Source organism: Podarcis erhardii (assembly GCF_964252035.2).
Source record: "Podarcis erhardii genome assembly, chromosome: 5".
In the NCBI taxonomy this organism is placed as follows: Eukaryota; Metazoa; Chordata; class Lepidosauria; order Squamata; family Lacertidae; genus Podarcis; species Podarcis erhardii.
Window position 1 is genome coordinate 78112514 of NC_138509.1, and position 22023 is coordinate 78134536.

At 44.0% G+C, this 22023-nt stretch overlaps 1 long non-coding RNA gene across 1 annotated transcript; it reads left to right on the forward strand.

Annotated features, from left to right (window-relative positions):
* Window positions 1-4029, forward strand: LOC309342401. The gene is made up of 2 exons (XR_014156776.1): window positions 1-136; window positions 3856-4029. It is a non-coding gene; the product is annotated as an uncharacterized lncRNA (long non-coding RNA).
* Window positions 4030-22023: the final 17994 nt, after the last annotated feature.

Genomic DNA, 22023 nt, shown 5'->3' on the forward strand with positions numbered 1-22023 from the left:
ACCAGAATAAGGCCAGGAGTTGCTGAGTGAACAATGTACCTGCTTGTAAGCCAAGCGAAGTAACATAGGAAACACGCTGAGAAGGAGAAGGAAGGATTGTGTCCAGAATGGGAGAAATGGAAGAAGAAAAAATGAGGTATTAGCCAAATATTCCCCGTGGATTAATATGCATCCCAGTATTAACAGCAGTCACGAAATTAAAAAACGCCGGCTCCTTGGGAGAAAGGTGATGGCAAACCTAGACAGCATCTTAAAAAGCAGAGACATCACCTTAACAACAAAGGTCCGTATAGTTAAAGCCATGGTTTTCCCAGTAGTGATGTATGGAAGTGAGAGCTGGACCATAAAGAAGGCTGATCACAGAAGAATTGATGCTTTTGAATTATGGTGCTGGAGGAGACTCTTGAGAGTCCCATGGACTGCAAGAAGATCAAACCTATCCATTCTGAAGGAAATCAACCCTGAGTGCTCACTGGAAGGACGGATCGTGAAGCTGAGGCTCCAGTACTTTGGCCACCTCATGAGAAGAGAAGACTCCCTGGAAAAGACCCTGATGTTGGGAAAGATGGAGGGCACAAGGAGAAGGGGACGACAGAGGACGAGATGGTTGGATAGTGTCTTCGAAGCTACAAACATGAGTCTGACCAAACTGCGGGAGGCAGTGGAAGACAGGAGTGTCTGGCGTGCTCTGGTCCATGGGGTCATGAAGAGTCGGACACGACTAAACAAACAAATTCCTAGGAATAGGTTAAAAAAACACTGAGAGTTTTTTCTTTTTTCTTTTTTTAAAAAAGTTTAGGGGTACTCTTATTTTCCTACTCATAGGTATGTGTACCCCTGCGTCCCCCCAGAAAAAAAGCACTGAGAATACCACTAAATCAAATTATTCCTTCTTTTCAGATCTGCTTGGATGAGACTAGCAATTCCTCATCTAGGCTCTGATTACGCTTAGACCTATTTATAGAGGTAGGCAAAATCTGTCAACTTCGGTCTCTCATTTTTCTAATCTTAAAATCAGTTCGCCACATTGGTTTGCCATTTAAAATAAATAAGTAAAGTGGTACCTTGGATCTCAAACGGATTAGTTGATGAACAAATTGGCTCCCAAAAGCTGAAAACCCGGAAGTGTTCTGGTTTCTGAACATTTTTTGGAAGCGACTGTCCGATTCGGCTTCTGCTTGAGTGCAGGAAGCTCCTGCAGCCAATCAGAAGCTGCGCCTTGGTTTTCAAATGGTTTTGTGAGTCAAACGAACTTCCAGAACGGATTAAGTTCTAGAACCAAGGTTCCACTGTATGTATGAACCTTGTCATATAAACCCATTGCTGTAGTCTGAAGTGGTAAAGCTTCAGCCCAGATTTACTCCCTTCTTCCCTACATGAGCAGCGTTGCAGGGGAGGAAGTAGTGGAGATGAGCACATTCATTACAGGTGTAAACACCTTTCAGAACCCTCATTTTCCTGGTTCTAGATGGCATGAGGAGCCTACACGACACTTGTGTCGCATGGAAAAACAAACAAGGCCTCTAGCAAGAATAAGCTTTTGTCTTGCTCTTTGGCAAAATGTGGATTGCAAGCGCTTTGGAGCAGGACCTTGTACAGAGATGGTGCGAAACTTTTGATAGCAAATCAGTTAGTGATGGAACAGATTCAGCAAAGCACAAACTGTATTTTCTCTCTTCGTGTATAAGTTTATTCCTTAGATTCTAACAACTCATGGACGTTTTCATTAGTTAAACATGCAAGCCTGCTGCTTGATTGTTATTAGATCTGATCTGTACAGCCAGCAGGGCAGATATGTTTTTGCTGCTTCTTTTTTACTACGCACAAATGAGAGGTTTTATGGGGACTAAAACATGAGGACTCATCTTGGAGGCTGACTTCCGGACCACATTTCGTCCGTGGGGTTTCCTGTCTTTAGTGGATTCTGTTCATCAAGGCCTCCTGCTGCAACGGGTCCCTTCACTTTAATGGGTCTCAGGGCTGTTGTCTTATCTTCCCCGCTAGGTGTGATGGGTACACTGCTTTTTGCAGGGCAGGGTTATAGGTGTGTTGGGGTGTGTGTGTCCCCCACAGGTTTTGTGTGTGGGTTGACTCTTTGTCATCCTTAAATATTTTGCGGTGTGGGTACCCTTTTAGCCACTGCGGTTGTCAATTTAATAAGGGGTTTTAAGAGTAATCTTAAATTACATGTTACACTAAATACATAGCATTTAGTTACAAGTTCAGGGTCACCACCACTACTTTTTTTCTCATTGAGACATCAGCATGTAGGGAGGGAAGATTTCACCCTCTCCTTCAATGGTGCAACACCAGTGGAAAACCTTGCCCCATCCTCAAGTGAGGTTATAAGGGTTCTTCTTCTTCTTCTTCTTCTTCTTCTTCTTCTTCTTCTTCTTCTTCTTCTTCTTCTTCTTCTTCTTCTTCTTCTCCCTCCTCCTCCTCCTCCTCCTCTTCTTCTTCTACTTGAATACTGCCCTTCATCCAAAGACCAGAGGTTCGCAACATAAAAACACAAAATGAAAACACAAAATGCATAATGAAACAAACACAAAAGCAATACCCGCCCCCCACAGACACATTTTAAAGGCCATAGAATGTCAATCAGCCAAATGCCTGGTTGAAGAGAAACTATTATTTTTATTTACTAAATTATGGGGGGGGGGGCTCCCACTGGTTGTCAAATAGAGAATTAAAGTAGCATCTAGTTTGCCCCCCCCCGGATGGTAGTTTTCCAATATCATTTTAAGTAACTCCCCCCTTCCCTGTTGAGCAGCCTGTCCTACTCACTGTCCTAATGGCTACTGGGATGCGGGTGGCCCCGTGGTCTACACCACTGAGCCTCTTGGGCTTGCTGATCAGAAGGTTGGGAGTTCAAATTCCTGTTGCTCTGTCCCAGCTTCTGCCAACCTAGCCATTCAAAAGCGCACAAGTACAAGTAGATAAATAGGTACCGCTGCGGCTAGAAGGTATACAGCATTTCCGTGTGCTCTGGCTTACGTCATGGTGTCCCATTGTGCCAGAAACGGTTTAGTTCTTCTGGCCACATGACCTGGAAAGCTGCAGACAAACTCCAGAAAGCAAGATGAGTGCTGCAACCCCATAGTCACCTTTGATTGGACTTAACCGTCCAGGGGTCCTTTACCTTTTATCTATTACCTAATGGCTACCAAGTTTTGTTGTTGTTCAGTGTGACTTAAGCATAAGTGTGTTTATGATCCTGAAAAGAAAATCCACCCTCAGTCAGGAGTATTTCTTGAGTGAACAGAACTGTGCCAAGTGGGTGGCATTCGAGCATTACAGTGGTACCTCGGGTTAAGAACTTATTTCGTTCTTAACCTGAAACTGTTCTTAACCTGAGGTACCACTTTAGCTAATGGGGCCTGCTGCTGTGCTGCCGGAGCACGATTTCTGTTCTCATCCTGAAGCAAAGTTCTTAACCCGAGGTACTATTTCTGGGTTATCGGAGTCTGTAACCTGAAGCGTCTGTATTGTATTGTATTGTAACTTTGTACTGTATTGTAACTTTGGTGGTGGGCTGGCTGAGGGTGAGACCAGCAACTCTACATTTAAAAACAACAACCCAGAATTGTTCCCATTCTTAAAAACAAGCTTTCATTCATTAACTAGAGGTTGTCATCCCATGAGTTAAAAAAGCCAATTTCATGCAACCAATTTCACGTTGGGCAAATAGTAAGTGTTGCAGGCAGGCAGCACATCCATTGGACGCATCTTGGCTACAGCCCATCTTGCAAGGCACCCAGTCAAATTAAATGGACAGGGATTGCACAAAAAGGAGCATTTGGCCAATTGCACAAAGTGTCTCTCTCTCTCACACACGGCTCATTTTCTTTTCAGCATCAAGGTGGAGGCGGAGGACAGAGGCAGCGCTGGCACGGCTGGAGTTTGAAAGGCTCTAGGGGAAAACTAACAACATGGAACAGAGATGCATGCAAATTTTGGGAAAGTGATTACATCACCTGGTGCTCACGCTACTATGTAGCCCAGAGGAATTAAATTTACCAGTCAGAACTCGCAGAAAACGATGATTTTATGGGCCTAACGATCTGTGTTGGTAGTTTTAAAGGAAAGAGAAATGGATCACCCACCCTCATAAAATAGTTGCAAAGTGGAAAAATGAATCAGTGAAGATATAACCCAGTATTAAAAATAGTAAACGAAGAAAGGAGAAATGCGGAGAAGGTGTTGAGATATAGCAATTAAACCTGTCTGCCTCCAGATTCCTGAATGTGTTTTGCACTCCAGATAACTAGCCTTGGGGGAATCAGACTCCAGTCTCTCCAACAAGGTGATTCTTTTTCCCAGGCATGCTGCAACAAATTGTTCAACTCCTGAAGCTGGTCCATGGAGCTCCCATTATAATTTTCTGAAGTCTCAAGATGGGATATTCTAAATGTGCAATAACATAATGCAATTCAATAGCGAACTTGACTTTCAAATAAGAAGATGGCAGTGGTCGAATGTAAAAATGCAAAGAGTACCTATAAAAGCCTTCATAAGAGAGAATGAGAAGATGTGTGGGCCATTTAAAACTCCCTAACCAATCAGGAGATGATTGGTGCTGTCCATTGAAAACTGCAGTCAACCTCTTGGGGGTCACATATGCTCAGATGCCTAGGTGCATATCTCTGCATTAAGGCGATTGAAGCCTATAACTAGTTCCACCTTAGCATCTTGTTTTACCCTTCTTTAGAGCAACCTCCTGCAACCCAACACTTTCCAGATATTTTGGATTACAAGTCTTGTAATCTCTGATCATTTAACCACACTAGCTGGAGTTGATGGGGGTTGTAGTCTAGAACATCTGTGGCTCAGGACCGCAATACCTCAAGGACTGCCTTGTTCCATATGAACCTACCCGGACCCTGAGATAATCTTCTGAGGCCCTCCTTCACATGCCCCCTCCTCGAGAGGTCTGGAGGGTGGCAACATGAGAACAGGCCTTCTCTGCAGTGGCTCTGCAGTGGAATGCTCTCCCCAGGGAAATTCGCCTGGCTCCTTCATTATACACCTTTAGGCGCCAGGCAAAAACGTTCCTTTTTAACCAGGCCTTTGGTCAATCTGATTTACATCCTATGCCCTTTTAAAATGTGTTTTGTGTGTGTGTGTGTTATTGGGTTATTGTTTTTATTTTGATTATGTATTTTGTAGTTTTATATCTTGATTTTATTCTGTGAACTGCCCTGAGACCCCTGGGTATAGGGCCATTCAATAAATCACCACCATCATCATCTGGAGGGCACAAAGTTGGGGGAGGTTGCACTTCTCGACATACAGTTGGCTTAGACTGGAACAGTGGTATCTCGGTTCCCGAACACCTCCGTTGTTGTATGTTTTGGTTCTCTAACGCCCAAAACCGAGAAGTAAATGCTTCTGTTTTTGAACTTTTTTGGAATCGGAACGTGGCTTCCGCTGAGTGCAAGAAGCTCTTGCAACCAATGGGAAGCCGTGCCCTGGTTTTCGAATGTTTCAGAAGCTGAATGGGCTTCCAAAATGGATTCTGTTCGAGAACCGAGGTACCACTGTACATAGATGAAAAGAAGATGTGTTGAGTGTCGGGAGCTGTACTGAATATTCATTTCCCCTTGCATTGCACTTGGAAGAAAACTGAACAGTCCTGATTGTCACTTGCATAATCGTATTCCAGATCTATATTGCCTTCTGTGGAGTCAGCCCACTGACCCATCTAGCTGGCAGCAGCTCTCCAAGATTTAAGACACGGAGTCTCTCATAGCCCTGCCTGGATCTCCAGGGACTGAACCTGGGAATTGGGACTTTCTGCATGGAAAGTAGATGCTCTACCACTGAGCTAGAACCCTTTCCCTGTGTTCTTCTGATCCATCTGCCTCTGCATGTATATCTTCTGCTTTTCCACTCCAGCCAATGAGTGTCACATGAGCTAGTATTTTCTATAAAGAACCTTGAGTGTGGATTCCTGTTTGAAGATTCCACCTCTCCTTGTGTAGGCTGAGGCTCCCATCACATTTTAAAACTTGCCTTTTTCCAGGGCTTTAAACTGCATGCAGAGCCTCTGCTACACATTTCTCATGAGGAGAAACAAACACTTTAGTCTCACCCCTTGGCAAAAAATTCACAGTTTCAGAAACTATTGGAGAGCTGAAACACACTTATCTTTCAAAAGTCACTTGCAATGAAGTTCTCCAGCTAAGTATCATCTACAAAAATGCATATACAGTGGTACCTCGGGTTAAGTACTTAATTAGTTCCAGAGGTCCATTCTTAACCTGAAACTGTTCTTAACCTGAAGCACCACTTTAGCTTATGGAGCCTCCCACTGCTGCCGCACCATTTCTGTTCTCATCCTGAAGCAAAGTTCTTAACCTGAGGTACTATTTCTGGGTTAGCGAAGTCTGTAACCTGAAGTGTATGTAACCTGAAGCGTATGTAACCTGAGATACCACTGTACTGGACTAAAGCATCCATAAAAATGCATATATTTGTGCAAATAAATTTTGATGAGTACAGTGGTACCTCGGGTTAAGTACTTAATTCGTTCTGGAGGTCCGTTTTTAACCTGAAACTGTTCTTAACCTGAAGCATCACTTTAGCTAATGGGGCCTCCTACTGCCGCTGCGCCGCCGGAGCATGATTTCTGTTCTCATCCTGAAGCAAAGTTCTTAACCTGAAGCACTATTTCTGGGTTAGTGGAGTCTGTAACCTGAAGCGTATGTAACCTGAGGTACCACTGTACTTAAAAAAAATTGTAATATGAGAATGTTTAAAAAACTACAGTAATATGGGAATGTGGAGAACTGAACTTAAGGTTGGAAAAACAAGAAACGGAGAGAAACCAAAACCTACGGATTCTCCCATCCTTACCATGAATGTGGTCCATGACTTTCCCATGGGCCTCAATTTTCTTGTATAGTTTGCTGCTCACAAACTCAAGCACACACAAGTGCAGCTTGAAGCAACTGCATCATAGCCAGTTACAGATAGGTAGCCGTGTTGGTCTGCCATAGTCAAAACAAAACAAATTCCTTCCAGTAGCACCTTAAAGACCAACTAAGTCAGTTCTTGGTATGAGCTTTCGTGTGCATGCACACTTCTTCAGATACACTCTGGGTATCTGAAGAAGTGTGCATGCACACGAAAGCTCATACCAAGAACTGACTTAGTTGGTCTTTAAGGTGCTACTGGAAGGAATTTGTTTTGTTTTGCATCATAGCCAGTTCACCATCCCGCTCCCCCAAGTTCCTTTATCAACTCTAGTATTCTCTAGTAATGTAAGGGAAGAGGCAGCCATATGGAAGAGTAATATTACTGGAAAAGTCCTACAAGAAGGCTCTCAATGGCTACTAGCCATGGCAATGTTATATCTTCACTGCTAGAGGCAGCATTTCTCTGAATATCTGTTGGAAACTAAAACTGAGAAGAGTGTTGTTGCCCTCAGTTCCTGCATTCAGACTTCCCATAGGCATCTTGTTGGGATCACCATAAGAACACACATACCTCTCAAATGTCCATTGGGACACCTCGTTTTTTTGTGTGAGAAACAGCACCCCAAAATGCACACACCCCAAAATGCTTTTTTTCAGGACCATGATCTCATGCGGTGCCTTAAAACCTGCATTTTTTGGTACTGTGAGAGCACAGCTATGACAAAAACATTTCTTTTGGGGCCACAATCTCATGTGCACTGGAGTGCGGCCCTGGAAAACATGTGTCCCAGTTTTTCACCTTGACGGTTTGGAGGGTATGAACAGAAGCAGAACTCTTCTTATGATTTTGAAAACTTTAATACAGACCTGGAAAGTTTACTAACTTCGTTATTGAGAGATACACATAATTCTACATGGTTTTCTATATTACCCTCAAACGCAGGAAAACAGGGATTCCCTTCTTATCAGATGTGTCACAAATCTTATCTCTCATCAAGCAGAGGCTGCTAGATCATGAAATAAAAAAATACCCCTCCCAGCCTTTTGTATGTTCATCTGCTTACTTAGGATTGTAGCTCCACCATGGAGTAATGCCTAATTACTTTTATAATTTAGATACTCCATCACATCACAGAGCTTTTATGCTAGCTCATCTACAGATGAGGCGAATGCATTTGTTGTTTGGAAGGGTTTTTTTTTTTTAAAAAAAAGTTTTTTTAAAAAAGTTTTTTTAAAAAAGTTTTTTTTAAAAAAAAGTTTTTTTAAAAAAAAGTTTTTTTAAAAAAGTTTAAAAAAGTTTTTTTTTTTAAAAAAGATTCTGCTCCTGTCATAAGAAAACAACAGTTACAATACATCACATAATTTTGGATTGCCCTCTTCTCAACATCCTTCGCAGAGATATCCTAGTGACACCCTTACAGCTCAAAATATCAATTTACAAAGAGTGTCCCAATATTTGTTGAGGGATGATACTCCCGAAACTACCAAGATAGTTTTGGGATACTTAGCTGAGATCTTTAAAGATAAATCTAAAGTTGCCTGATTTATTCAATGGTTGGCTAACCAGTCTTTTATATATTGTATGTGCTTGGATTATCAATGTATTTGGATGACTTTGCATGATTTTATGATTTTACTCTTTTAACTTATGCCAATAAAGTCTAGTAGCAGTAGAGTTAATACTGTTCTGGCACAGTAATTCAATCTACACGACAAGCCCCGATTCCCTTGAAGAGCAATTTATTTGGTTGCATCAGATTATATTTGTTTACAGAACACAGTGCTGTGCGCTGTAATAAGCACGGTGGCAATATGATATATTCACCAGAATATAGAAAATACCACTTTTGACTATAATAAAGTGTGCAGATAAGCATGACTATCCTTCATTGACTCTCTCCATTCCTCTAGGCAATGAGCTTTCCAGTTCTAATATATTTACTTCCAGACAGCCTCCTAGCATCCATTGTATGGCTTTGTGCTAGGAGAAACAATATCATCTGGAAGAAAAGCTCTGGAATAGCATCGCCTCTATTAGCTTCATGAGACGTGGAATACTATCCTAAAGAAATTCAATTCCATTCCTACAGCCATTCCAAAGGTGGTTGTAGCCTGTATATGTAACAAAATTGTTTAAAACAAAACAAAACAGTAACAGTCCAACATTTCCCTGATGAAACTAGGGACATCCTAAGAATAATCACAATAATAATACTTTTATTATTTATACTCACACCTATCTGAGTTGCCCCAGCCACTCTGGGTGGCTTCCAACATATATATGAACATAATAAAACATTAAATATAAGAATAATAATTTATTATTTATACCCCACCCATCTGGCTGGGTTTCCCCAGCCCCTCTGGATGGCTTCCAACAAAAGATTTAAAATATATTAAAATGTCAGTCATTAAAAACTTCCCTAAACAGGGCTGCCTTCAGATGTCTTCTAAATGTCAGATAGTTGTGTATTTCTACATCTGATGGGAGGGCGTTCCACAGGTTGGGTGCCACTACCGAGAAGGCCCTTTGCCTGGTTCCCTGCAAATTCACTTCTCACAGTGAGGGAACCGCCAGAAGGCCCTTGGCACTGGACTTCAGTGTCTGGATTGAACGATGGGAGTGGATTCAGGTAGGTAGCCATGTTGGTCTGACGCAGTCAAAATAAAAATTAAAAAATTAAAAAATTGTCCAGTAGCAGCTTAGAGACCAACTAAGTTTGTTCTGGGTATAAGCTTTCGCATGCATGCACACGAAAGCTTATACTCAGAACAAACTTGGATGGGGGTGGAGACGCTCCTTCAGGTATACTGGGCCGAGGCTGTTTAGGGCTTTGAAGGTCAGCACCAACACTTTGAATTGTGCTCGGAAATGTACTGGGAGCCAATGTAGGTCTTTCAGGACCAGTGTTATGTGGTCTCGGCGGCCGCTCCCAGTCACCTGTCTAGCTGCTGCATTCTGGATTAGTTGTAGTTTCCGGGTCAACTTCAAAGGTAGCCCCATGTAGAATGCGTTGCAGTAGTCCAAGTGGGAGATAACTAGAGCATGCACCACTCTGGCGAGACAGTCCACGGGCAGGTAGGGTCTCAGCGTGCGTACCAATCCCCCCTCCCTATATAGGGCTGCCTTCAGATGTCTTCTAAAGGTAGTTACTTACCTCGGTGTCTCGGTGTTGCATAACTACATACCCTCCAACATTTCTCCAATGAAAATAGGGATGACCTAAGGAAAAGCGGAGCATTCTGAGATCAAATCAGAATCTGGGATGGCATCTGTAAATCCAGGACTGTCCTTGGAAAATAGGGACACTTGGAGGGTGTGTAATAGTGATAGAATGATAGAATCTTCCCTTGTAGCCACAACCATACTACCTCCCTCCACATGAGGGAGGTATCAGCAAATTCAGGGTAACCTCAAGGTTTGCAGGAGTACCAAAAAGAAGAAGAAGGAAAAGTATTGTTGTTGTAAACCTCACAGAGAACCTAATTATATAGGAGGTATATACATGTGTAATAAGTAAATAGATATCTGGGAGGCAAGCAAACTTAAGGGGAGAACCTCCCTTCTCAAACAGGACTGAAAGCCAGGTGTTGAGGGGAAGGGGAATAAAATGGGATTGCTGGAAAAGAATGGTGGAGGAAGCAACCACTGTACAGTGGTACCTCGGGTTAAGTACTTAATTCATTCTGGAGGTCAGTTCTTAAATTGAAACTGTTCTTAACCTGAAGCACCACTTTAGCTAATGGGGCCTCCTGCTGCTGCCGCACCGCCGGAGCACAATTTCTGTTCTTATCCTGAAGCAAAGTTCTTAACCTGAAGCACTATTTCTGAGTTAGCGGAGTCTGTAACCTGAAGCGTATGTAACCCGAGGTACCACTGTATAGGCCATTCCCTGGTTCACACTGAGAAGCTATTTTTAAATGTTGCCAGGGATGGAGCTCAGAGCTGCCTATGGAAATAAATGGAGAAATTCAAGGTTTTAATATAGCTTGGATTGGCCATAAGTGTGTCCATCCCAATCTACATAATTCCAAATGCAGAAGAAAGGCGGGGGTGGGGGAACAGCCCTGCGAAAACTGAGCATGCTCAGTGGGCACAGAATGCTGACTGACTGTTGGGGAGAGAAGGAGAAAAAAAGGAAAGCAGGGGAGATGGAATGGAGTGGAGTGGAGTGGCTGCAAACCTGAGCAGAAGAAGCACACGCTGCACACATTTTGTTGTGGGGGGCCCTTTGTAGAGAGTCTAATCCCTTTCTAACAAAGTAGGTTCTTTCCTGCTGAATTGTACTCGAACTGGGGAAATTTGACTATGGTGCTTTCGCTGACACGCTGCCAAAAATCTGAACGATACTGAAAAATGCCCAGAGGAGGCTTGGGGGGGGTGTTGAATATCATGCTATAATTATCTGACAGGAGAAGCCAATTTTTTATTTTTATTTTATTATTATTGTCCCACGTAAATTAGAAAAAGATTGCGAGTTAGTTGGAAATGCTTGAAGCTACGAGATGTTAAGCTCAGCCACAATTAACCAGGCTTGATTTATTTGTTTAGAGAAGTTTGTATATGCCTCCAAATCGCACTGTGTTGTACAACGTAGCAGCGCACATATACCATAAACCATCAAACACCATATAAACAGTAGAAAATGATTAAAACGATCGGCTGATGAACCTATATAGGGCTGTCTACATAAAAAGGTCTGCGAGAAATACCATTTCTGTGGAAAGAAGAATCAATATCAACAGAGAAGTTTAGAATCCCATCTGTCAGAACTCCTGATTAGATTTTCGTGGTTAACCTGTATGCAGTAGCCAGGTGGGAAATTCATGTTGTGTCACCCTAGTATGATTAAACCCCCTCTGTGGTCTCTGAGATATCAAAGAGGACTGCAAGTTCTACAAGCACATCTAAGACCCGGTAATGAGCTCCCAAGCGATTGCTCCACCACCCACCTCCAACTTCATTTCTCATCCTATATCAACACACAGTATTAATTATAGAATGCTCCTTGATTCTTCTTTTTGCTCTGTCTTACACTGATGTCTGTGCAAGGCTGCATTTGATCCACTACAATCAATCCTGAACTGTCTAGACCAGGGCTCCCCAAACTTTTTCTTTTTGAGCCACTTGCCCTCCCCTAGCCCACAACTTGGTTTAATAAAGTTATCCCCAGTGCCCCATAGCCTACCCTATAAAAGCATGATTCAGATAAGAACACAACAAAGTTCAAAGGAATAAACAATCATACATTTGTTCCAATTTCAATTGAAGCTATTTCTTTTAATTAATTCAACAAAGGTCCGTATAGTCAAAGCTATGGTTTTCCCAGTAGTGATGTATGAAAGTGAGAGCTGGACCATAAAGAAGGCTGATCGCTGAAGAATTGATGCTTTTGAATTATGGTGCTGGAGGAGACTCTTGAGAGTCCCATGAACTGCAAGAAGATCAAACCTATCCATTCTGAAGGAAATCAGCCCTGAGTGCTCACTGGAAGGACAGATCGTGGAGCTGAGGCTCCAATACTTTGGCCACCTCATGAGAAGAGACAACTCCCTGGAAAAGACCCTGATGTTGGGAAATATGGAGGGCACAAGGAGAAGGGGGCAACAGAGGATGAGATGGTTGGACAGTGTTCTCGAAGCTACTAACATGAGTTTGATCAAACTGCGGGAGGCAGTGAAAGACAGGAGTGCCTGGCGTGCTCTGGTCCATGGGGTCACGAAGAGTCGGACTAAATGACTAAACGACTAAACAACAACAACAACAACAACAACAAGTTGATGAACTTGATCCAGTGATACCAGTTTGGTCATTTACATCTCCAGTGTCCCCTTGCCACCCCCTTGCCTCTTAGTGTCCCCAGGGTAATCCCACCAGTCCACAACTGGAGGTGCCATCCACTTTGGTAGGGTTGCCATATTTCAAACAGTGAAAATTCGGAAAAGCTGTTGAGCTTTTATTTCCTCTCCAAGAAATTGCCAAAATTGATGCAGTTCCTGATGGCCAAATGCTGGACATGTCCAGGAAAATCTGGACATATGGCAACCCTAGGCATATCTGTTGATGAGTTGTAGATAAAAATGGCATGTCTTTCCTATGCAGTTTCAATCTAATAACATGTTGTTGTTGTTTAGAACACTGTCCAACCATCTCGTCCTCTGTTGTTCCCTTCTCCTTGTGCCCTCCATCTTTCCCAACACCAGGGTCTTTCCCAGGGAGTCTTCTCTTCTCATGAGGTGGCCAAAGTACTGGAGCCTCAGCTTCACAATCTGTCATTCCAGTGAGCACTCAGGGCTGATTTCCTTCAGAATGGAGTGGTTTGATCTTCTTGCAGTCCATGGGACTCTCAAGAGTCTCCTCCAGCACCATAATTCTTCAGCGATCAGCCTTCTTTATGGTGCAGCTCTCACTTCCATACATCACTATTGGGAAAACCATAGCTTTAACTATACGGATAACATGGTCTGCCATAATTCTAATAAACAGAGACACTTTTCGTTCATATTAAATCTTTATGTTCCTTGGAACATGGAAACATTGTGCAATCTGCAGGGCATGTATCAGAGCTTGCTATTGCAAAAACTCAGCCTGCAGCTTATTCAAATTTAACATCTCATGAAGTCAATATATGTTATACTTCCAGCGAGGAAGCTGGCATTTAACTTGAGATGGCATTCACCTTTTACCTGCACGCGAAAGAATTTATGATGCAGTTGATCACCGTCTGATGAATTCTTCAAAGGAAATGCCAGCTATTTTCTATATTATTTATGCCGGGTTTCGTTTTGAAGCCGAAAAGTCATGCTGTGCTTTGGGAAAGTCAAGATGTGATATATAAAGAGAGGTCTTCTCAGGCCTTGGGCCTGGATTCTAACAGGCTGCCATGCAGTCTGAATCTAGCACAGGTAAGGTGGGGTCAGGCACACAGGCGAGAGGCAAGAGGCATGGTCATAAAGGCTGAAGATCAGGAGCCAGAGCAGAAACAGAGGGCAGAAGAGCCATGGATAGGATGGAGGTCAGGTCCAGGTTTGGATACTAATTTGAGGTAGGGCAGGGCTGTATGTTAGCCTTTCAGCAGCAGCAGCAGCCGTGTTTTTGAGCCGGGGGAGTAGCAGTGATGGCAGGAGATCACAGCTCTTGTAGTTATTGTTTTAAGGAACGTAGACAGCTGCCTTATGTCACATGAGATCATTGGTCCATCTAGCTCAGGCTTCCTCAACCTCGACCCTCCAGATGCTTTTGGCCTACAACTCCCATGATCCCTAGCTAGCAGGACCAGTGGTCAGGGATGATGGGAATTGTAGTTTCAAAACATCTGGAGGGCCGAGGTTGAGGAAGCCTGATCTAGCTCATTGTCTACACTGAATGGCGGCATCTCTCCAGCGTTTCAGACAGGAATCTTGCTGTCATGGCTGGTTGGTCACAGAGGAATGGAGGGAAACACCAGCTGGGGAACCCCCAAGGTAAGAAGGCTCAGAGCTTAGGGAGTAGTGATGGGATGATGAGTGGTCAGCGGGAGAAGAGGGCGAAAACTGGGAAGAGGATGTATCAGAAGCTGAAGAGGTAACAGGGCTTAGTGAGAAGGGAGAGTCAGTAGCAGAGAGAAGTTCCGAATCAGAGGCAGAAGCTGAAGCAGGAGGGTGGGAGGGGAGAGGCCAAGAGACAGAGATGAGTCAGGCTGGTGAAGAGTCACAGGTGTCTCCCCCTCCAGTTGTGACAAACTCCCCTCCCTCTTGGTCTCCCAGAACCAGAAGAGGCATGAAGTGGGAGGAGCAAAGACTTGGGGGGGGGACCCTGGAGAGGATGGGACTTGGGCAGCTGTGGGGAGGCAGCCTGTCAGCCTGACACTCCTGTGCATATCATGTTTTTGCTAATAAAGCGTTAACTCTGACTGGCACAGTGTGATTTACTGCTGGCTCGCTCCTGACATCTATCTGGCGATGCCAGGGATTAAACCTGAGACCTGACTGAAATCAGGACCACGGTGCTGGGGTTGCAGCAGTGCATACCATCCAACCCAATTTATTAGGATCAGATGCTGGTCGTAAAATAGTAAGCTGGCTTCACTCTCTGACTGTCCCCATGCGAATGGGACACAATCAACAATAAAACTTAAAAGCCTCATTATTGCCTCAATCAGTTGCCAGAGCAAGGTGGGTCCAGTCCATGAATTATCCTGGCGGATGATATCATCCCTCCTGCTTGGGAAAATGAAGTCCTGGGGCTATACTGCTCCACGTTCCTCCTCTGCTACACCACTGTTTGCCGCTTATATTACATTAACCAGGCACCTCAACAAAGCAAAAACAGCACAGCTCCCAGTCTTAATCTGGAAAACTGCCTATTATGCATAGCATATGATATCAAGAGTTTCACAATTTGGTTTTATATTGAAATCATGTTGACTGGCAAGGAGGCCCTGGTTTGTGAAGACAACAATAAGCAATTGACTATTCTAAATGGAAACGTGCAAAGGAAAGAAATTAAGAGCAAGCAGCCCTGAGCACCTGAGCTTGTTTATGCCAGGAAAGCATGCTATCAAAGTTTTAACTTGCACCCAACTTGAAACAGGCCTTCTTGCTCCCGTCAAGGTGAGTCATGTTATTTAAATGTACCTCAAAAACTTACCATCTGCTTGTTAGTCTTTCTGCTTCCTTAATTATGCAAATAAAGAATGACAATGATGCAAGCCAGATCCAAGCCCCGCATGATGATCTGTTGGTGTTGAGAAGGCCTTCCCTCCCTGCTTGCTTTCTTCAAAAGCCAAGGCAAAACAACCTGCTCAGTATGAATTCTTTTGATCGTGGGCTCGCAAAAGAGAAGCAATTGGGTGAGATGAAGATCTCATTAAAATAAATTCCCCAATAGGTATTTTGGCCTAATTGGAGTGCGGTGCCTAACACCTGTCATGGCTGATGTTCTAATCAGCCATTCAGTTGGCAGGATAACCTAGGAGGACATCCCAGGGTTAGAGCAGATTTCACACTATCAGAGCCATCTCCCTCGGCCAAGCTTCACTCCAATGACAACCTGAACGATTTCAGCACAGGCAGAAAGCAGGTAACGGAAGCATCCCTATCTCTTGCCTGTTGCTATGCAGCCAGTTGTGCAGCAGCCAATTACCAGCCAGGGAAGGGAGAGAAGATTCTGACAGGTGTGCCATAGCACTGGTGGGCAAAATAAGCAATTCCGCTTGCATGTTTTTTTAAACACCCAACCGAGCATTAAATCAAAATGTTGTATTAATGAGAAGGAGCCAGCAGCCCTGAGAGAATTTCACAGTGGCAAACCCAATCAACCCCTAGGCAGTGTCCTTGTCCAGAATACAACCTCGTGTGAGAAGGAAGCTGACAGAGTTAGAAGGTCTGCCCCAATTTGTCACTCTGCGTCCCTAGGCAGATGCATACAACCCCTTCCCCCCGCCCCGGCTTCTAGAAGAACCCTAAACACATTTAATTTGTTTTTCTCCCTGCCTGTTTTGGGCTGATTTTATGGCACTGTGTTGTAATAAGCATTAGGAAGAACTTTCTGATGGTAAGAGCTGTTTGTCAGTGGGATGGACTCCTTTGGAAGTTTTTATGCAGAGGTTGGATGGTAACCTGTCAAGGATGCTTTAGTTGTGATTCCTGCATCAAAGGGCTTGGACCAGATGACGCTTGTGGGTCTGGTCCAACTTTGCAAAATCTATGATTCTATAATTTGAGGCAAGTCTATGCAGATTAATGGGTGGGATTATGAAGCTAGGCAATGTTTCCTTGGTTTCTTCCCCTGCCAGATAAATCTTGAGATATCTTTTTGCCATTCCTTGAAGTGTCCAGCACTGCTGATCAACTGAAATACAGTGGTACCTCTGGATGCGAGCGGGATCCATTCCGGAGCCCCGTTCGCATCCTGAAGCAGGTCCGCTCGGTTGGGTGTTTGACCGTTTGTGCATGCGCGAGTGGCGAAACCTGGAAGTAACGCACTCCGTTACTTCTGGGTCGCCACAGCGCACTACCCAAAAATACTTATACCGAAGCTACTTCAACCCGATGTATGACTGTAAAAATAAAATTATTGGCAATACATTCATTTTTATCACTGATATTCTTGTGCAAAGTGCCTACCAGAGAGGAATGGCAAGTCAAGCTGATGGACTATGCCAAAATGGCAAAGCTGACTGGAAGGCTCAGGAACCAAGAAGACACAAAAACTTTTTTTAAAAGAATGGGAAAAATTCATAATCTATTTAGAAGACCACTGCAAGCAGATGAAAATATTAGCAGGATTTTAATCTCACTTGTAATGTAACAAATGGATAATATGGTTGGATAATATGGTTGGAATAATATGCAGTTGTAAATGTTGACAATTGGACCCATAGGGGAAGTCTCAAGATTCAGAGTAATCTCTATATATAGAAATGTATTTGGATTGTTACAAACTTTTATTTGTAAAATCAAATAAAAATGATTTACATATATATGTGTGTGTGTGTGTGTGTAATATATATATATATATATATATATATATATATATATATATATATATATATGAAGTTAGGCATTGTTTCCAATGCGTCACACAAGGTCCATAGGACTCAGCAGCTGGTCTGCAAGCTACAACACCATCACAAAACTCCATTGCACACCAGGGTTTACTTCCTTTTCCCATCACATACCTGCCACAACAATGGGCCTTGTGTTATTAAATAAGTACTAGGATACCGATAGACAATGTATAGATTTCTTTTGTTAATTCAGAAACAAGAATAATGCCCCCCTCCCTATACAAAGACCATGGCATTGCAATCCATTGCCCAGCTTTGGCCTTGACATATATGAAATGGCCTTGGCTCCCAAACAGCTTGCCTGTGACTTGCAAGATGCTGATATGCAAGTTTTTATTTTTATTTTGTGCAGTTCGGCTATTTTCAAGTGTATGAGGGAGAAAAAATTGCAGATGTATTCTTTCGATAATTCTACTGTCACAATGGATGGAACAGATGGCGTCAAGGAACTTAAGGCTCTCTGAAAAACAGGGAGAGAGGAAGGAGTGCTAAGAGACAGAAAGACGACAGCTGAGTGCTTGGGGGGGAAATGAGTTATTGTTACTGACATTTCTCAGCTAAAACAAATTGAGGGGCTAACTGTGTGTTCCCAGGGATGTCGTGGGCATATTAAAAGTGTGTGTGTGTGTGTGTGTGTGTGTGTGTGTGTGTGTGTGTGTGTTGCAAGACCAGTATGTGAGCACCGGTAAAGCAAGTGGGGCCCTGCCCATCTTCCAGATGGAAACACCAAAGGCCACCCACAACTGCCACCTTCAATTCTACACTTCATTCTTCTGCAGCCCCTCCTGCCAAAAAAACCCCAAAGAGCCAATGGCCCAAGCATATACCTGCAAGCACTGTGAGAACACAATACTGGACTGGATGGGCCACTGGCCAGATTCAGCAGGCTCTTCTTATATTTTCACCTGGGACAGGAGAAAGGACAGTCCGAGGTAGTGAAAGTAGCAGCACCAGCTTTTTCCAGCTGAGCAGGGAGTTGGGAAGGTATCTCGACATCCCCAGTGTCAAGGTTATGTTGTTTGCACCCTTTTTCCACCCGGGAGAAGGTCCTCCCACCAGGGATGCTGGGTTTATTATCCCACTCCTGTCTCCAGTGTGGTGAGCCAGTGTGGTGTAGTGGTTAAGAGCGATAGACTCGTAATCTGGTGAACCGGGTTCGCGTCTCTGCTCCTCCACATGCAGCTGCTGGGTGACCTTGGGCCAGTCACACTTCTCTGAAGTCTCTCAGCCCCACAGAGTGTTTGTTGTGGGGGAGGAAGGGAAAGGAGAATGTTAGCCGCTTTGAGACTCCTTCGGGTAGTGATAAAGCAGAATATCAAATCCAAACTCTTCCAAACTCTTCTTCCAGGATGGAGGGGTGCTCGACTGGGGAGCTGGAATACCTGCCTTTGCCACATCCACTGACTCTCCAGCAGCTCTGCGAGCACCTCTGAGCATTTTGTGAGCGCTCAAGCCAGATGCTTACAAAAAATATAACTCTTTGGGTGCTCCTGTATCCCTACACAATATGCACAAACAGACCATATCATATCCCAGCAATAATTGAAAAGTAACATTGGCGAGGTGAGGAATTTGCAGCAGAGAAATAGTAGTGGGGAGGGGTACTCAACCTCACCCTCCCCACAACCTCTTTGCTCCAAATTACCCCACTTCTCCCAACCTGTTTTTCTCTCTTCCCCCACTACCTGGTTCAGAATGCATGTTTAGTAGGGTTGCCATATTTCAAAAAGTAAAAACCCAAAAGTTATTCAGTTGGTAATGTTCCAGGAAAATCCGGATGTATGGCAGTCCTATGTTTAGCCTCACAAACCTGAGAGCCTGTTATTTGGAGCTTGAAAAAAGACTGTTCTGGTCAAAATGCCCCTCTTCCAAACTGCTTTACTTTTAAAAGCAAGCAGAATGGGGATGCTGTTATACCCATTTGAACATAGTGTGTAGCTCAGCCTGTTGTAACTGAGAGATCCCAGTAACAGCTCTCTCTTTTTTTCATTTGAGTGCTCAGCTGTCACACTGCTGTCTTGAAGCCCTCCTCCCTCTCTTGCCCTGTTTTTCAGAAAGACTTAAGTTCCTCAGTGCCATCTGTTACATCCATTGTGACAGAGGCTGACATAAAGTAAAGGTCAACGTTTCGGCGGAAGTGAGAGGTTGTGCAACAAATGGTTACAGAGCCTTGCGAGAGGCAGGCAGTTTGATTCTTCGGAGCCTCACTTTTCAGGCATCTTGGTATGTGCTTTGAACAAACTGTTTTCTTCCCGTCTTCCTGTTTCACCTCCTCCCACACACCAAAGGAGCACTTGCAGAACAATCCTACGCACATTTACTCAGTTAGTAAGCTCCATTGAGTTCAGTGGGGCTTACTTCCAGGTAGGAAGATCAGAGAATTCTTGCAGAAATGGAAATGGGAGCTGAAATTGCCGGTGTTAGTTTATTTGTTGCATAGCCGGAAAGGAAATTGATCCAGCAAATATGATCGGTATTTGCTGTTATTGCTTTCAATCTGCAAACAATATGTAATTGAAGACTCCCCCCTCCCATCCTGCAAACCACCATTTGCACTGCGTTTGCTTTGCACATAAATGAATGGTGTGGAATAACACAATGATTATGTAATTACTTCTGCAATTATGTAACATTCTGCTACAGCGGACAGCGAGATGAGTGATGTAGCGGAAGCTGGACTGCAGTGGTATGGAAGCAGTGCTCCTGCCCTGTGGAACACTCTCCCATCAGATGTCAAAAAGATAAATAACTATATAACTTTTAGAAGATTATCTAAAGGCGACCTTGTATAGGGATTTAAAAAAACAAAAAACATGTTTGATGTTTTATTATGTTTTTATATCAATTGGAAGCAGCCAAGAGTGGCTGGGGCAACCCAGTCAGATGAGCGGGTGTCAGAGACCAGGCTGAGGAGTATGCTCTGATGAGGAATAGTGGGAGCCTCCCTCTCCCCCTGCTCCTGAATAGGATCCTGAAGCTGCCCAGGAGCAGTGGAGCAGTATAGATTTGCAACAGTGGTTTGCAGAGGGGCATAGTTCTGAAGACAAAAGTTGGGACGAACTGGGGTGGTGAACAGCAAAGTGAAGAAGAACTGGAAGAGAGAGAGAGCTAACAGACTGTCTCACTGGAATGTGTCCAGCCTACAGTCCAGGGTCACGTAGAGCAGATAAGATGGCTGCACAAAAAGCACAGTGATTGAGAGATCAGGTTGCAAGACACGAAAGTGACTAGAGGAGAAGTGGGTGGAAACCTTAATTGGGAACACTGTCATTCTCAGAATGGCTGCTTTGTTCTTTTGCTGTGATCATGAAAGACTTTTAAAATGGTAAATGACTCTTTTTGCTTTGTCCTGCTTATCTACAGCCAAAGGGGGGAAAGGAAGCCAAGTTCCTGAAGCCTGACAGCAGGGTACAAATAATAATATCGTCATCATCATCATTAGACGGGATGGCGCTGTGGTCTAAACCACAGAGCCTAGGGCTTGCCGATCAGAAGGTCGGCAGTTCGAATCCCCGCGACGGGGTGAGCTCCCATTGTTTCAGTCCCTGCTCCTGCCAACCTAGCAATTCGAAAGCACGTCAAGTGCAAGTAGATAAATAGGTACCACTCCGGCAGGAAGGTAAACGGCGTTTCCGTGTGCTGCTCTGGTTTGCCAGAAGTAGCTTAGTCATGCTGGCCACATGACCTGGAAGCTGCCTGTGGACAAACGCCGGTTCCCTCGGCCTATAGAGCGAGATGAGCGCCACAACTGGACCTAATGGACAGGGGTACCTTTACCTTTACATCATTAGACAAACACAGGTTGGAATAGAAATTGATGCCTTCATACATCCCTCCTCTGAGGTTGGTTGTGGATAGGATGGCAGCCTTAAGGCCCCGACTCATGTTACGTTTACAGAATGAAAGGTCCTTTTGCAAAACTCCTGTCCACACTGTAATGGCAGCATCAGAAGCTTTGTACCACATAGCAAAGGTGCCCCCTGAAAGTACTTTCTCACAGCAATGTTGCTCCTCTTGGAAACCTGCTTCCTCCCTCATGGTCCAGCAGGGTCAACGTGGGTTGTTTTGCCATTTGAGGTGGGCAAGCAGTGGTGAGCATCATGCTCCTCAGAGCTTGGATCTGCCACCTGAGGTGACTGCCTCCCCTTGCCTCTTGGGTGGGCTGGTCCAGCTTTCATTATCTCACCTTTGAGCTTCTGGGAGAAAGTGCGCAGTTGTTGATTCCATACTGCAGATGTAAAGCAAGAAGAAGACCTATTCTGTACACGGGATGAGATTGTGGAATTCTGGAACATATCATTTCAGACTGCAGGCGGGGCATAAATCTACTGGACAATTTCACACAGTTTGCTTAAAAGAGAAAAACTGGTCTGATTTGCACTTCCTGGGTCACAGGTGAGAAACCTATGGCCCTCCACAAGCTGCTGGACTCCAGCTCACTTCATGTCTATCTAGTGGACTACGTGGCTGAAGCTAGTGAGAGTTGGAGTTCAGAAACATCTGAAGGTCACCCTTGTTGTAGAATAGATGCAGATTAGAATGCTGTTATCCAT